At 39.2% G+C, this 14,513-nt stretch overlaps 1 protein-coding gene across 2 annotated transcripts in view; it reads right to left on the reverse strand.

Annotated features, from left to right (window-relative positions):
• Positions 1–14,513, reverse strand: part of CERS6 (ceramide synthase 6) — a 114,748-nt gene that overhangs the window by 99,712 nt on the left and 523 nt on the right. The gene's annotated exons all lie outside the window — the stretch shown is intronic.

Here is a 14,513-nt window from a genome sequence, read left to right on the forward strand (position 1 = left end):
GCAGTAGTTTTTGTATTGTGATAGCTAAGGATATGAATAAAAACTCACCTGGCTGATTGAAAAAGCTTTCTTAAAGTTAGGACTTTAAAAATAAATAAATAATTCTTAAGAATTTTCGGAGCTGATCCCTCAATAACTTGAGGGATTCACACACACAAAATCTCTTTCCAGGATACGAGTGTTCTCGTGTTCCTTTGAATTCAGAAGCCTACCTTGCATTGTTTCTGGTGTGAATGAACAAACTGGTAAGACTGGTTACATTGCTTTGCTCCTACATGCAGACACACACATGGGTCATGCTTTCCCCTGTCTCTTGCTCCCAATCCACATCTTTACTCACTTTCAGCTTCACTCCCTACTCCTACACACTAGAAAACATGGCCTTGTTCTCCTTTCAGTTCCATATTCTTGCCCCATTCCACTTCTGGTCCTTAGCCTCTGTTAACTACTCTTATCTAGATAGAAGAGAAAGGATTTAGAGAGTAATGGACTCCCTAAACTTCAAATTTCAAGTGAGAAACAGAATTGTCAGAATGCTGAAGAGCAGCAGATTGTCACACCATAAGCCATGTGATTGCTGCACTGTATCTCCACAAGAGTTTTTTGCATTACTCACACATGAGGGGGTTGACTTGTCATGATCAGTCATTCAGGTTGGAAATATTTATTGATGGTACAGAAATATTCCAACTTTTGTTTTTATTACTCATTATTTTAATGCCACTATCTAAGAGGCTTTGGAATATTAAAATTCCTCAGCCTGTACCACAGTAGCACTGAGAGAACTTACATTTAATCACTATTTCATTTATACTAGAAATAATCCAGCTGAAGAATCAAGATCTAAACCTATAAACACAAGCTGAGAGCCAAAGTACACTGCACTAGGTTTACCACATCATAAATAATGCCTAAGAGCAAACTAAGTCCTTCATTAAATTTACAAGAACTTTAAGAGAGTAACTTGGTAAATACTAACTTTTTATACTCTGTTAGCTGGTCAAAGGGAATACTTTTTCAAGAATTCAGAAGAATGGGTCACCCTGCAGTAAAGTCCTGAAAGCTTTTTGTTATTTGTGATGGTTCTCATTAAGCAACACGAAAACACTTTAGAAGTGTTGAGCTTGAGCTGGGGAGGCTCTGGTGCATGCAGAGTTCACTCCAGTGTTTAATATATGAGGTCAACATCTGTTTATCTGTGAAGTGATCACAGTTGCAGAGTGGCATTTGTCAAGAGAAAAGAGAGCCTGAAAAGAATCTGGTTAAAGTGAAATGGGAGAAAATTCAAGGTGGATCTAGACAGTGTGCTCCATTTTTTATCTTCATCATGTGAATATATTCATTCAGAAGATTCTTTATGTCATTTAACATGCCTGCAGCAGTGGCAGACAAGACAAAAAGAGCACCTTGGTGTGAGGAGTGCAAGATTTGTTGAGATGGTTTTGGAAGTAATTATTATAACTTATTTTGTAATACACATGCACACACACTTTGTTTACTCTCTAAATAACAACACTGCCACATGTGAAACAAACATCATCATTAAGCACTTTTGACGTGTACCCAGTGAAGCTCTTAATAGATCTCTCACTTTGGCAGCGTGATGCAGTTGCAACACAGTTTCCAGCAGTTTAGAACAAGCTGCAAACAGCCCTGCAGAACTGCCAGTCCATGTTCGGGGAACACTGGGATATTCTTTCCAGGCAACTCCAAATGCGTTGAAGGGAATTACAACCACTACTACCACTACAGTCCTATCTGACACTCATCTGTGAAGCAGCTTTGTTCAAGAGCAGACCTGGGGCAGGGCTTGTGGAAAGCTGTTGACAAGGTACCGCCTTACAGTCAGTCATTAAATTGCAGACTTGAAGCCGGCTGTCAGTATTAGTGAAGCTCTTCAAAAGGCAAGGCGAACAAAAGCAACCCTATTACATGATCCTGTTGACTGACTGGTCACCTAATGCTATGCAAGAGCAGAGGCTTGCAGAAAAGAAAAAGAGGGGTGAGTTGATTAGAAATCATGACACTACCAAGTTAACGTCTACTAAACCAATCTTCTGCAGGTGAGGTTTGCAGACAGAACAATGCTCTGGTGGTGCCCATGTATTACCAGTTCTGGAAAAACGGTGGGCAGAGAGAGTGAAGTGTAGCAATTAGTCAAAAAAGCAAATAAACAAACAAAAAAAAAACCCCAAACTTAAAAAAACCCCCCACACAACAACAATAATAAAAAAAAACAACCAACCAAACATGTGATTGCCTTGATTTCCATCTGGCCTTAGAGCTTAAGCAGCTTTCACTTCTAAATCATTTCTAAATTTCTAAAACAATAATCAAGCAGCTATGCAGACCTATATATAATGACACAATTTCTGATCTTCCGCAGTGTTAGACCAGTGTAACATCTGAACACCATGGAAGCCAATTCCTAAATTATATTGGCAAAAGATCATATTCAGTATCTTTGTGAGCAAAGAAATCATACGCAAGAGTAATATGCATCCTCAAGTTCTTGATTGTTCTTGAACAAATTATAATTTCCACTACCAGCAGATCTACAAAGTACATAAATAATCAAATAAGGCTGCATGACAAAGCTCCACTCATGCAAAAATACAGGTTTACAAAATTAATGAATTAAAAGTCATATAGGAAAGCAAATCATAATAATACAAGAGAGTCAGCTAATCTTATGTGCAGAGTCTGGGATGTTTTGTAAAGTTACAGTTCCTTGCCATAGGAATCCATTGGGCAGGGAGCATGAAAAACTCTGGCCATTGTAATCTCAGTTCTTTGTGCATGGCTTAGGAGTTAGTGGCCCACGTGCAGTGGGCAGGCCTAAGCTTTGGAAGAAATTCACAAAAGCCCCAGGTGAAATTAATACAAGTCTTTAAGGGAAGAGCAGGTAGAAATGGTAACACCTGGATTCCAAAGACCATTTTTATAAATGAAGATAACCTTATCTATCTTTTTACTTGGAATCTCTACTAGGGACTACAGCAGCAGCAACCAAAAAGGTTAAGACATTGGAAACTGCTGACTTGACTCCTCTTTCCAGTATGACTTCCAATTATATATATAAAAAGGAAAAAAGCATCAAGAATGGATCTTTCTGAGTTGCAAAGACCTAACACAGGGTGGACTGCAAAACCACTGCAAAGCCGGAAGGGATTTGGAGGCTGTTTAGCTGAGGCTTCTTTTGTGTTGGTTTATTTTAGAAAGGACAGGATTGTATTCTTCATGACATGGTCCTATTCTGGTTGAAGTCTAAAGTCACCCACAGCTATTCAAGGGAAGCAAGAGTCCTTTGGAAATTACACTGGACATAAAGCACTGAAATCAAAGTTACCTTCTCCCTGCTCTGTGAATCACTTTATGGACCACACAGCAAGCATGCTCTTTGCTTTGACAGTTACTTCCTTCTCTGTATTTGATTTCTCATTGTACTATGCTCTGGTCTGAGATGTGGGAGATGAAAGCTGATTATTTTCCAGATATTTTCTCAGTCCAGTACCATTTCCAAACCACCTTTCAAGGAATATTATCTTGATGACTTCATAGAGAGAAAATGTGAAAGAAGTTACAATTTTTCCTAATAAACACTTGGAGAATTTTGCAATAAAATTGACGAATATATGCTTACTCTAGCAAACTAGATTAAGAAAGATGCTTGACAAAATTAAGACCAGCTTGAAGTCCTCCCTCAGCCCAAACCTGTCTTCCTACATACCACTGCACTCACTCTATTGAGGCTTTCATATTAAAAATCATTTTAGAACCTAACTTAGGAGTCTGCAAATGCTCTTAATGCTGCTCTTCCATCAAGGTGTAGTGGAAACTGAACGGTAAGGTTGATATGCACTCTAACAGAACAAAAGGCACAGGTAGACAGCTTTGGTTCAAAGGAAGGGAAAAATCAACACGAGAAGGATAAATAAGAAGAAAGAATAAGAAGGGAGAAGAGGCATGAAGAGGTGAAAAAGATTAGAAAGATGCAAAACAAGAAATACTGGGATAAACCTTTATTTTAAGATAAGAGGGAAAAGCAAGGGAAATTTGTCCTGAGACTGGAAATATAGTTACAAGATGAAAAGTGCAAGAGACAGTTAAAAAGTTAAGGAATCATATGTTTTACCCTCAAATAATGCATTCTTATAGAACTCTTAACACTCAGCTGCCATAAAAGATCTGAAAGAATCAAAATCCTAAATCTATTACTATATTAATATATATAGCAATATATATTAGCAGTATATATTGCTATATTAATATTGAAGCTGGTGCTTCAAAGTTGCAATGTCTGTTTGGAGAGATATGTCACTAAACACACCCTCTAGAAAATGGCAAAAGATTTAACTACAATGCATTTAAAAACATAAAATGCCAATATCACTGCAGTTTTCTTTCAGCCACATTACTCTGAGAGATTTGCTATTACTATTTAAAGCTTTATATTTCTCTAGGATTATGCCTAAACTATTCCAATCAGGAAAGAAAACAAAACACAACTTATTATGATGGATACAAAGTGCTGTTTTCTATTCACACCTTGAAGTTACCTCTCATTGGAAGGGTATGCAATACAAAGGGATGTTCTTTCACTTCTACTAGTGGACTTTTCATCTTGACAACAGCAGATTAATTGTCAGGATAGAGTCCATTTTCAACAAAATGAATCTGTTAAGAGGTTTGCTTTTATCTTTATTTATTTATTTTTATTTTCTAGGTAGCATTCATATATATACAGGCTGAATTAGTCTAAAATTACCAATTGGTCAAGAATATGTTTCTGGAGGCTAGCAATGCTATAAGGATCTCATTTTTTTGTACTCCATGATTGTCTTGTAAGCACACCTATTAATCTGTGCTGGCTGAAAGTCAGGACATCTGTTCCTGAGAAAATTTTGACATTTCTAAATTTCCTTTTCATTCCAAACTGGAAGAAAACCAAATAGTTGTCATATTTTCCATAAATGCTCTAGAAAATAATTCCAGGTTCATGCTCTCAAACAAAAGTAACGTCCCATTAATTAACTAGGATATAGAGCACGTTTCTTCTGTCAAATGTCAAACTGCTTCATTATAACCCCAGAGAGTCACACTTCGGAATATCTCATTTTCTAGACCAGTCAACATTCCTTATCTTCTCTTAATGATTTTTTTTTAATTTAATGATTTTTAAATAAAATAGGAAAAAAAGTATTACACCATAGTGACACAGTGCCAATGCAGTTCATACATTCTTTTGTGTTGTGCACACGTATATTTACAAATATACATATATTGCCTATATAGGCAACTAGCAATGTGGAACTAAAGACTAATTTCTCCCAGTTTTTGTTTAAAGCTGATTTAATATTATTTTCCAGAAAACAAAAGCAATAAAAGCTTTTCCAGTAAGACATGACCACCATTCCCTCTTAACAGGGGACATAAGAGAACTCTGTGTTCTAACGTATTACCTTTTGTAAATTTTTTGAGAACAAAATTGTCCTGAAGACACTATGATGTGGAGCAGAATCAACTTTTAAGGAACAAAACTGAAATTATCCTCAAAATTGCCTACTATAATCACATTTAGCGCTATAGGAAACACAAAGTATTGATCCTAGAAGGGAACAGAATGTGTTTATAGCACAGCAAGTCGGACTTCATTTAGGGTACCGACGAGTTAACTGCTGTCTTAGGAAGAGAACATCCAAATATATTTCTTGATTTACTTCCTGTCTGCTCACATGCCAGACTACAATAGAAGCAATCAAAAAAGCCATTCCATGGCAAACAGAAAATCCACATCTACCAAATGTTGCGTGCTCCACCTAAATTATATTTCTTTTGTAGAGTTACAGTGAACTTCAACCTAATCCTCACCTATTTCAGACTTGCACTACAGTTTATCAATTTCATACATACTTGGCCTCCCATGTGACTCCTTGAGTCCTGCATTGTGAAAACATGCTATTTAGCACAGTAATGATCTCACAGTATTCACTACACATGGAAGGGACTTCTGGAGATCACCAAGTTCACTGCCTCTGCTCATAGCAAGATGAACTAGAGCAGGTTGCTCAGAGCTTTGTCCAGTTGTTTGAGTATCTTCAAAGATGGAAACTCTGCAACTTCTGTCCAAGTCTTTGATCACCACCCAAGGAACAAATTTGCTCTTAAACAGAATTTCCTGTATCTCAGTTACATGTTGCCCCTCCTGCCCCAGTAAATAGTGTGGCCCTGCTTTCTTTACCCTACCTATCAAGTATTTGTACAAACTGATACAATCCATCCAAAGCATCTCTTCTCCAGGCTAAACAGTTGCAGCTATCCCAGCCTCTTCTGATACATCAGATGCTTCAGCAGTCCTTTGTTGGCCTCACTGCATTACATTCATGTCTTATACAGGGAAACCAAAACTGGACTCAGCAGCAAAACTGAACAGACATGGCCTCAGCAGTGCTGAGTATCACTGGGATCATTGCTTCCCTCACCCTCCTGGCTATGCTCTTCCCAATGCAACCCAGAAATCTGTTGGTACATTTCTGGCTCACATTCAACTTATTGCTCCCAAGACTCCATTTGTGGATCAACTTGTCATAATCACATCAATGCAATCACTGCAAAATTAATTTAGTACAATTGGTGTTGTAATCCCAGGGAGCATTTGGCTTTGGAAATTTTCATGTTTTCAGGCTATTCTGTTATCATATCAGTTATCTCCCTTTTCTCATATTAGATGTGTGGGAAAAGTTGATAGATAACTATCAACTGCACAATTACCACCCAATTCTTGCTTCAATACACACAAAACATCTTCCCACTTGCCTTTCTCCCAGAGGGCTCTTTCCAACATACACTGCCCATAAGGGGAATAAATACACCCAATTAGACCTGATAATCTTCTTCAGCTGCAGACTTTGGACAATTAGTGGTAAACAGCAGGAAGTCCAATAAAATCTAATGGACAACTACAGAAAAGCTTGTCAACAGGCACATTCCTACTCATGACCTTTATATAAAGTTGTGAATCTTCTCATTACACACCTTTAGCTTAAATTTTGTTTTCAACAGAAGCAACTGGTCTCATCAGTTGCAACAAGGATCCTGCTCTTGATGACTCACTGGTCTAATATGCTACAGCAAAGCCCTGAGTCAGCGCAAGAGGCTGGAGCCCTCCAGCTCCCCGGCTGAGATCGTTTCTTCCCTATAGGGCAGTGAGTCAGAGGAGCCCGCTGCCATATAAGTTTATGCTGCTAGAGCTATCCTAATCATTTCTCAGTTCAATGTAATTTCATGTAGATTTGATTTTCTCTGCTTTGCTTTACTGTAACCCCCATAGGTGTAGATTAACATTCAATGTTTACACAGCCTATCTACAAGGGTGCCATATAAAGGCTAAATTTTATCTTTCTTAAGGAGCCTATCTTGTTCAGGCTTTAATGACAGCACAACAAATTGCCTACAGCTATGTGGACAGTGCAAAAGCATCTTTCAAAAATAAAGCTCAGCGTGACTACACAATGCCAAACACCTAGCAAACGAGAAGGGGAGAATGGCCCCCCACTTCCACTTTCTTCTCAGTGAAGATGAGAGTCCCAGGGACATGGTAAGCAACAGATCCAGTAAAAGTTACGTATACAAGTCTCTCAGAATTGAACACCGTCAGCATCAGAAGGAGGAAAGGAGTGCAAATTCCAAAGTAAGGATTTCAGCCTCATTTCTATTGAGGTTTTTTGGTGTTTTGTTTTTCCATCCTTCTGCTTGCACAAGTAAATTTTATCTCAGAGGATGGGAAATGGGAAATGAGCAGGTGTGATCACACCAAATATAATAAATAAAAGCTACTTCTTTCTCCAGGTCATTTCGTTGATGTTGAAAATACAGCAACTTGTTTGTTATGAAGAATACACAAACAATACTGCATGCACAAATGTAGAAACAGCCTCAGAAATCTAAAAATCTTATAGTAGTGAATGCCTTCATGGGGTCTAACCTATGGGGTTTTTTTTTGTTGTTTGTTTGTTTTTTGCACTGGAGTAACTATGTCAGTGAGTCTGATTTATTTATTTTTACAGTACTGTAGGTTACTCCCTTCTGCCCCCTCTCTTCAAGAGAAATCAAGACAGAGTAGCTGTTGTTAAAATGGAAGTTTTTACTAACCTTACACTGAGGGAAAATGAAAGTGGTTTAGATATATCCCTTTATCCATCCTAGTGTGACCTCTGACTGCAAAGATGGCTTTTTATAATTTCACACTAAGTGTTAAGGCACATCATTTGTAATTTTAAAATGAGGTTTAGACTAGAGAAGCTGAAAGGTATTTTATTAATACCGGGTAATTAGGAGAATTTCAGCATTCCGTTCTTTCCTATTCAAAAGATAACACGGATTAATAGCTGATATATGTGTGTATCTTGTATACTATATAACATACAACAGATCTAACAGGATATTATGCTTCCTTACAGCTCTTAGATTTTCTTAGTTATACAGACAACTCACTTTAGAGTTAAAATTGAATTATGTGACATCAGTAACAGCTGCAGGAGCCTTCACTACTGCTTAGCACTATGAAGTTAAAAGGAAAAACTTGAGACTGTGAGATATATTAACTATGCAGAAAAAAAATCATTATATTTCACTCTCTGCTTCTAGTATGGAAGTCATAGCTTTCTGTTACAGGCCCACCAGCATTATGAAAATCACCTCTAAGATGACAGCTGGCTGTGATCAATACTTCAACTCTCCCACCGCTGTCACCATTTTACTACTCAGAATAACAGGAAAGGTATCATCCCTGTGAGAAATCAGTGACTGCCAGGTGATCCTTACTGAAGACTGCAACTTGACATCACGTACTGAAGAGACTTCCTTGCAGAAGGAACCTACACATTCCTCTTCCTTTCCTTCATTTGGATGCCTATCCCTGCTGGCTTTCCCACATCTTTAAACAAGTGAACGACATTCTTTAAACAAGTGAAGGGAGTCACTGGTACAAAGAGATCACAATGTTAGATGAACAATTCCAAAGAACTGCTGATACACATCACGTGCATTTGTTTATTTGTAAGGTGCCAATTATAGGCTTAAGCCTACTGTTGAATGTTATCTCAGGTTACTTAGCTTATGAAAGCTACATGTTCTGTAAATTTAACTTCCTTGCCAAAACTTCAAGATAAACTTGAGACAGGCACAGAAACCCCCAAACTGTCAAAGCCACTATAAACATGGAATAATTTTTGACTGTTATGAAAAAAATACAACACAAAAAATGGTCAAGTAAGCACTGGTCAATTCAGGCACCCCCATTTTCTTCACCTTGCTGACAAGTAGCAGAGATAGTCAAGGGAACAGATTTCCCCAAATGTTAATATACTACTTAATTTCTATGGACTAATAAGAAACAGGTACACAGACATAGAATCACAGAATCTTTTGAGTTGGAGAAGACCCTTTAAAGGTCATGCCCAGCCTGGTCCAGACTTTGAATGTCTCTATGGATGGGGCTTCCACTACATCTCTGGGCAAGATGCTCCCGTGCCTCACTGCCCTTACTGTAAAAAACTTCTTCCTTATATCCAATCTAAATCTCCCATCTTTTGATTTGAAACTGTTTCTCCTTGTCCTGTCACAACAGACCTTGATAAAGAGTCAGCCCCCTTCTTTCGATACTGAAAGGCTGCTATCAGGTCTCCCTGGAGCCTTCTCTTCTCTAGGCTAAAAAAGAGCAGAATATTAGAAGCTCTTGTTTTTCCAAGAAGAAATTCTTAGCAAATGCCTGTTAATCAGTGACAGAGGCAGAAATATAAGCAACAGAAAGAGACACAGGCAATTTGGATCAAACAGCACTGTTAGAAGAATCCAGTTGTGAAGTGAAAGGAAGTTGCTAACAGTAGTGGGAACCTGTACTCAGAACACCACTAATAGCAGCTCTGCAAAAGTAATAAGCTCCCAGAATCCTCTAGTAACTTGTCATTGAAACCCTTCCCTAAGATGAACTGTTGTTTGGCTATTATACTTCTTTCTCTCACCCGGACATTTTAGAAATTGGTTTTAATGGCGCTCTCTCTAGGAGCTCAACACATACCTCCAATTTAACTCCTAATTTTGAGATTGGCACAAATGTTCACCTATAAATGGCCCTTAAAAAAAAGACATTCAAATAGTACCTATTTTCCCTACACTGCTTTCTTTTAAAGAAATATGCCCATCTTATGTGTAAACTCAAACCTATGTTTTCTTCCAAGCAACAGAAGGACACACCAGCCAACAGTCACGCGAGGAAGGTGAACATAGACCGTGCTGGTCACAGCTGGCAAGGCAAAAGCTCCATCCATGCCAAGACAGACAGATACTGGCTCTCCAGGTAGAAGCAATCATTTTCCTGTGAGATATCTACTTGTTTTAGTGACTAAAGCCCAAACACTAACCCTAGGAAGAGAAAACTTGCTACATAAACAAAAATAAATGGCAGAAGCTTAATAACTAAACTGAAAGAAACACAGAGAAATGGATTAACACTGTACAATACACATTTATTTCAAACATATTTACTATTAATAGTATAGCGTTATTATTTTGAAAGGTAAGTTGTTTAAAGTATGAAATAAATTGCTTTTTAGGTATTTTCTGTGTTTTTTGTAAGTTATCAATGTCCAATTTGGTTTCAACTGAATTAAATATCCAAGCAAAAAAATCCAAGATTTTCTTATTGAAACAGAAATTATGAAGATACAAAAATAAATAAATAAATAAAAATCAGAGAAAGTTACTGTCAGTGAACATCTGCATCCACTTGCACACTAGCGAATGATAACTGAACAATTAGATCATGTCTACTGCACAGGGAACCATGCAAGAAATCTGATAATACTGCAAACTATAAACAGGTTTGGCTGGGCAGAAATAGTGATCATTGCCTCACCCAACCAGCCAAGAGGAGGTTTCGGGCTGCTGGAAATGCATGTCCTTCCAAATTCAGTATCCTCTCTAACCTCCCTATAATTATAATAACGCACCAATACTAGATGTCTTGGGGATTACCAAGATCAAACATACACACACACCATATACCAGAAACACTGACAATGCTTTAATATATTGCCACTTGAATTAATTTTGACAGTTTGCAATACACATATATATACACGCTCACACATCCGCTCATTGTATCATGTCACCCTGACTCACTAGGAATTATACAGTATTGAACTAAATACGAGTCAGCTGAGGTTAGCTCTGAGGCTGAACTATCATTATAAAAGCAAAATGTCAAACAAAAGTCATGAATTTCCATATGCTTAATGTCTAGAGCATATTGATCCGACTGATCACAAACCACGAGGCTAGATCAGCTTAAATCAGTGCTGCTCCTTATAGTCAAGCTATACCTGACCACATCAAGCTATTCCATCAGCTGAAGAAGATCAGCTTCACCTTTAAGAAACAATCCATAGACATCAACACCAGAGAACAACAAAGCAACTGTAAGCTCAGACTGGTCAATTATGGAGCTACCCCATTTGACCTGAGCTCAAGCTGTTGCTTATAAGGTAACAGAAAGCATATTACAACTACAGTGCAAACATGAGACACAAGAATCTTGAGAACATGAGCCAGGTATACAGAAAGCACTGAGAAACATTACTTGACTCAGACATAAGATTGTTGGACTACATCAGAAATGTGTTTAGTTAGCACATCTTCTGGAGAATTCAGCCAACCTCTATCCGTTGAGAGATGGCTCTAAAAGAGCAGAGTGTTACCCTCTCATTTTGTGCCAGATGAGCACATTGACTGCTAAGCAAACCTTATTTTCATATGCTTCTCTCACGGAGGACAGGCTTGGAGCGATAGGCAGAGCTGCTGCTTCTCAGCAGATGTGTGGGGTCACATAAAATAAAGAAGAAAAATTACATTTTGCTCAGAACAACAGATGGCACTTCATCTTTTTAGGCCAACCAAAACTTCAACATTATGCTATTAGTAAGGCCAGCTGCAATTCAGCCTTAACCCGTCTTTGCCCACTTTAGAACTAGAGAGGATTGAGAGAGAGTAGTATTAATAAGCACTTACATTATGTCCTTAGAGCTGAAGGTGTTAGATAGTTCAAGAGGGGATCCTCAATTGCTAACATGTCTTAGCAGAAACAAAAAAAACAGCAAACAAACAAACAAAAACCCACAATAAAATAACGCAAAATTGATGGATGCTATAAAGAAATCTTTCTGCTGCAATGCCAAACTGAAGTCATCTTCCAAATTACTAGGTAACATTATCATTGTGCTTAGTTACAGTTTCTAAAATGTACTTGGCATTTAAAGAAAGAGATAAATGAGAAGGAAGGGAAAAAAGAAAAGGCTGTTAAGGTATTTTAGCACCTCATCCATAACTATGATGGCCTCATCAGGTAGAGCCACTAAATCCTACAGTTATGAGATTACTTCTGAGAGCAAAGCTTATTTCTAAAGCACTCATCATCATCAGATCCAACTGTTGGAGGATACACTTAACGTTCTAATCTACTTTTTTCCTTTCATACATGAGCATAGGTCAAGGATGACAGGATAGGGAAACCAGAAAAAGTGGTTTCTTTGAAAGGGAAACAATATATACATATATATATACATACACAGAATTCCAGAAGGATCTAGATTCTTCTCTGACTTTGCTAGTTGATTCATCAAACCAAACAAAAACCACACCAAATAACCTGTAGGTTAATTCTGTTAACAATAGGTGAATATATATAGAACAAAATTTTCAAGTTCTGTGCTCACAGCTGCACACACAAATACGTAACCAAAACGTATAATATATGTATACATAAAATGAAGTCAACTTTCAACCTTTAGCATGACAGGTATTATCCCCCAGACATAAAGAACTTTGTAAGTAAAGGCATGCAAAGTCTAAATCACAGCTCCCCCTGAAGTGTGTTTCTTACTGCTGTAAGGCCTGGCAAATTGGTCATCCTTTACAGCAAGGGAAGTAAAACCACACTGCTCAAGCAGCCAGCTACTGTGAAGCAGTTTGAAAATAAAAGGTATAAAATGATTAATGAGATTCTCAGCACCACATGGCTGCTTGCCTATCAGTATCAAGAATTACCAGAGCATCTATACTAAGTATGTTAATAAAGAAAGGAGAAGATGCACTGATGTTACAAATATTTCAGTATAGCTGTGGATTGAAAGTATGCATGGAACTTGTTAAGATGTATTACAGCATCTATTTTTATTTGTTCATTAAGAGATTCCATTGCAAAATCAGCAGACCTGCAGAAACCTGTTCCAGGATGCAGTGCATGCAACATCAGTTATCAACTGATGAATTTTGGAAAAAAAAAAAAAAAAAAAAAAAGGCAGATGTTATATTACACAGAAAAACAAAAAGTTATCAATTCAGATATCCCTCTCTTGTCCTTTCCAGATCTCAGAAAGCTTTGTCAACCTAAATAACTGCAAGCCTTTCACTAACAATGAGCACAAGGCACTGTGGCTGGTCCCCACAAGCAAAACACAGAGGTCTGGTGAAATAGACTTCCAAACTAGCAACCATTAGCAATAATCCATCATTCAGAGACAGTCCTGCTCTGAGCAGAGAGCAGGTCTTGCCGCCTCTACTCAGCCTGCTTCACTGCAGCGCTCTGCATTAAAAGTCACAGTTGTTCCATGCCGTGTGGACGTCCAGAGCCTACTCTCACATCGAAGCTTTAAAGCTGATATGAAATTAAAAAGATGCAAATACTTCCTCAAATAATTGCTAAGAAAACCTCCCTGGATGAGAAGTACGTATTGTACAGACAGGAAAAAAAAAAAAAAACAAAACTAAATGATATCTTGCACTCAAAGGGTAAGTCTACCTCAGTGTAAGGATAAGCGTTACATCAGCTCAGTCAGGACACGAGTTTTGCTGTCTTTTCAATCTGTAGAAGCCATACGGAAGTTAAGGACAGCGGGTGGCAGCTTGTTGCTCCTACCGTCCTCTCACCTGAGCGACGAAAACAGCTGCGTTTGTCACCGACCAGAAAACTCGGCACCACGACCTGACAAGGGAAGGGGAACGCCCGGGAGACAGCGCTCTCTCACGGATCGGCTATTTCACAGCGGCTAACGCACCGCGACAGCCTTCTGTGGGACGCAGCAACCGGCCGCTCCCGCGCCTCACCTCAGGCGCGTGCTGACCGTTACTCCGCGAGGGCGCACCTGGCGCCCAGGTTTAAACCACCGCGCGCGCAAAACCTGCGGCAGCGGAGCTGAGGGCAACCCCGGCTCCAGAGTAACCCCGCGGCGCCCGCAGGGCTGCGAGCGGCTCGTTCCCACAGCCCAGCCCTTCCGCGGGAGCCCTCTGGCGAAGCTGCGGGCGAACTCTCCTTTCGGGACGGCTGCCCGCTCGGCCCAGGACGCGGCCGGTGGGCGGCAGCCCGCAGGCCCGGCCCGTGCAGGTACCCGACGGCCCTTCTCCCGCCGCCGGCGAGGGGCCGCAGGTGGAGGGCAGGGCCCGTTCCCGGGGCGACCTCG

Source organism: Gallus gallus, chromosome 7 (assembly GCF_016699485.2).
Source record: "Gallus gallus isolate bGalGal1 chromosome 7, bGalGal1.mat.broiler.GRCg7b, whole genome shotgun sequence".
Taxonomy (NCBI): Eukaryota; Metazoa; Chordata; class Aves; order Galliformes; family Phasianidae; genus Gallus; species Gallus gallus.